The sequence below is a fragment of the Triticum aestivum genome, chromosome 3A (assembly GCF_018294505.1).
Source record: "Triticum aestivum cultivar Chinese Spring chromosome 3A, IWGSC CS RefSeq v2.1, whole genome shotgun sequence".
NCBI lineage: Eukaryota > Viridiplantae > Streptophyta > Magnoliopsida > Poales > Poaceae > Triticum > Triticum aestivum.
The window spans coordinates 700,358,667-700,362,683 of record NC_057800.1 but is presented as its reverse complement, the minus strand read 5'-3'; positions in this window follow the sequence as shown (position 1 = coordinate 700,362,683).

Genomic DNA, 4,017 nt, shown 5'->3' with positions numbered 1-4,017 from the left:
GGGTGATCGATGGGATAGTTTGATACATCTTATGTGTAGGTTATGCGTAGGTTGATGCAGCGGACTCCATATACTGGAAGTTGTCAGTGTCTGGAGTTTTCTCGGTTAAATATATGTATACAGATTTGATCAACACCAGGTCTATCCCGCAGACCATACACATTTGGAAAATTATGGTGCCATTGAAAATCAAAATGTTTATGTGGTTTGTGCATAAGGGAGTAATCTTGACAAAGGATAATTTGGCCAAGCATAGTTGGGAAGGAAGTAAAAGATACTGCTTTTGTGATAAGGATGAAACAATACAACATCTTTTTATCCCATGTCCACTTACTAAGCTACTGTGGAGAACGATCCACGTGGCTTTTAACGTTATTCCGTCCAGTACGATATCACATTTATTTGGGACTTAGTTAACTGGGATAGAGCCTAAGACTACGACACATATTCGAGTTAAAGTGTATGCATTACTTTGGGCCACATGGAACTGTAGAAATGATGTTGCCTTTAACAGACAAACTAACACAATTTTTTTTGCAGGTCATCTTCAGGGCATCTACTTAGATCCGTACGTGGTTGTTACATAGCCATGTGGACCACAGGAAGCATATGGCTACTGGATGCAACCGATGTGAGACGGTTGCACGGGATACATACAATCGGTTTGGATGACGGTCCAATAATTAATAGGATAGGTGTTTAGTCATCTTACCCTATTTTCCCCGGTTGTGTCACATTTATTTATTTTTATGGTTTATACTACTGCTTAAGACTTTGAGACTTTGATTTGGACCCGGATTTTTAATAAGATGGTTGTGTGCATTAAGATATGCAGAGGCCGGGGTATTACTTCTTTAGAAAAAAAAATATTCCTAGGAAAATTATAAGCATGTCTGCATATATGGAGTCTCCCTATAATATGGTGAGCTTAGTCCCATGCCCATCCATATGCAATGGATTCATGAAAAGAAAAACTGACTATGGTACCGACATTTAAGTTAAGGAAAAGTGCGCCAAGCTCTTATAAGAATCAGGTACAGCTTACATATCGACAGATATGACAGTTTGCTTCTGCAACGGCATTGCCCACACAATTCCTGGTGCAATCCTTTTCTAAAGATTGTTGGTGTCGAAACATTTGCCCTAGCTCGCCGGAGTCCTCTCTCCCTCTCTGGACTTCTCTCTGGCGCACACCGAAGAAGAGAAGAAAGGAGGAGACACGGTGGACACGGGAGTTTTCCGGCACACGAACGCCCACCAAGGGCTAATTTTCTCCTATCACAAACTCCTGCCAAACTGTCACAACGCTCAAAGGGAGGTTTTATACCCTGGACACGCCCAGGGAACGAACCCACGTCCCCATCTACTCGGAGCACTCGGTCCACGACGAGCACGCACGCGTCCCGGTCGCGGCGAGCCCACAACGAACCAGCTCATCGTGCCCCCCTTGCTTGCCAACAGACTGGCCCCACTCACACAGGCATGGTGTACACGCATTAGGACACCCCCGTGCTCTGCACACACGCACGCCACGGACCCGACGCGGCCCGGACCGCAGCAGGCACGTCTGGCGCGCGCGCACACACACACCCGACGCGTCCCGCCGTGGCTTATTGCCCAACACTCACCCCCTAAGCCACGGTTTAGAGGAGTGTCGGCCCCTTGACGTCGACGGGCAAGAAGTGCCTTCTCCGCCACCTGCACCTTCCGTGGCCGCGTGCACTCATGCTGGAAGTGGCCGCGCCAACTGCAGTTGTAGCAGCAGCCATGCCTCTTCCCTCCGCCGCCTGATGCCATGCTGCCAGCGCTGTCGTCGTCGTGGTCTAAGCCGCCTCCGCCCTGCTTTCGCCGCCTCGCCGCCCACTGAGCCGCGATGAGCATGAGCTGCTCGCCCGCCCGCCCGCCCGCCGCCGACTTGCGTGCGCCGCCGAGTCCACTCCTCGAAGGCTTTTCGACCACCGAGGGCCTCCTCGAAGGGCATCTCCTCGACATCATAGAACTGCTCGATGTCGGCCACCGCATCATACGGACGGTGTTGAGCAACTTCTTGACCATGGATGCATCGTCGAGAGTCGCCCCGAGCACCGCGTACCTCACCGGCATGCTGCTAAACTTTCTGGCGTAGACATCCAGCTCGTCAGTGTTGTCCATCTGAAGGCGATGGAACTCGCCGCGCAATGTCGCCAGCCGTGCAGCCTTCACCCGATCGGCACCGACGAAACGCACTTTGAGGGAGTCCCGTACCTCCTTCGCCATGGGCTTCATCACCACCAGCATCAACACCTCCTCCGACAACGCGCCCAGCAGCATTGCACACATCGTCTTGCTCTTGGCGTTGATCGCCGCGCCCTCCGCCGGCGCAACCATGCCCCACAACCCCTGGGCATCAAGGATCGCCTCCACCTTGGTCGCCTAGGAGGTGTAGTTGGTCGGCTTCAATGGCGTGACGGGCAACGACATCGCGTCACCGCCACTAGCACCGTGTGGGACAAGCGCCATGGCCGCCGGCGATCACCTCTGCAAAGTGGCTCTGATGCCAATTGTTGGAGCCGAAGCACTTGCCCTAGCTCGTCGGAGTCCTCTCCCTCTCTCTGGACTTCTCTCTGGCGCACACTGAACGAGAGAAGGAAGGAGAAGGAGACACGGTGGACACAGGGAGTTATCTGGCGCCCGAACGCCCGCTGCACCAACGGTTAATTTTCTCCAAGCACAAACCCCGGCCACACTGCTACAATGCACACATGGGGGGTTTTATACCATGGACACGCCCGGGGCACGAACCCACGTCCCCATCTACTCGGAGCACTCGTCCAGCCCGCTCTGGCCGCGCTCACAACGCGCACGCACGCGTACCGGTCGTAGCGAGCTCACAACGAACCAGCTCATCGCACCCTCCTCACTCGCCAACAGATTGGCCCCACTCACACACGCACGGTGTACACGCACTAGGACACCCCCGTGCTCCACACTCACGCACTCACACAAGCATGCCAAGGACCCAACGCGGCCCGGACCGCACCCGACACGTCTGGCATGCGCACACACAGGCACCCGACGCGTCCTGCCGTGGCTTATTGCCCAACAAAGACATGGCGATTTTGCTTCTGATTATTGCTAATTGAAATGATCCTGCACGATGAAAATGAACATGGGCCATGGATGGTAATTATGCAGCGCCTCAAGAGGAATACAATGTGGACCTGAGCCTGGTAATAACCAGCCATTTACCTGATGAAGCATTCCTTAACATGCGTTGCACCTAAAGTGAAATGATGGAGATAATTCTTTTTTCTAAAAACACCACTATATATTAATTAATTAAAACGTTATTACAATCATTCATTACATCATACGCCATGCAGCTGGGCGGAAATCTATTAAGAACACCATCTGTCCTGGTAAACATAGCAATTCCATGAGCCACAACATTAGCTTGACGGTTAATTTTAGACACCTCAAATCCTTTGAGAAGCTTGGTGATGCTCTACGCATCCTTCTTCAGATCCACGAGTGGGGACCTATCAAAGTTATCCTTTCAAGCAAAGTTATTTCAGAGACTTCAAGTAGCTTCCTCTGGTAGTTTGTTTGGGGTAGTTTAGTTGTTCTCCTTTCACCCTTGTATCTTGTCTTTAGTGTGTGGGTTTGGTGTCGAGTTGTATATTTTGGATGTATGATTAGTTGTTGCTTCATCAATAAAGTGGGGCGCCAGCCTTTTTCGGTAAAGTTATCCTTCGCAAGAGAGGATGCCACAAAAGAACAACAATCTCCAAAATAATAGGCATATGAAGTGTAATACCTATGTAGAGACTGACAAACTAGGCCCTTAATTCCACTTCTTCCACACTTGTGCATAACCCAATAAAGTCCCACGAATACATGATGACTTCTCCAGCAGAATCCCTCGCGACAACTCCCACGCTAGCGGCGATGATACTTCCACAAAATAGTCGTCGACATTAATATTAACAATATCAGATAGGGGAGGCTTCCACACCACCTAGGTCTTCGACAAAGTAG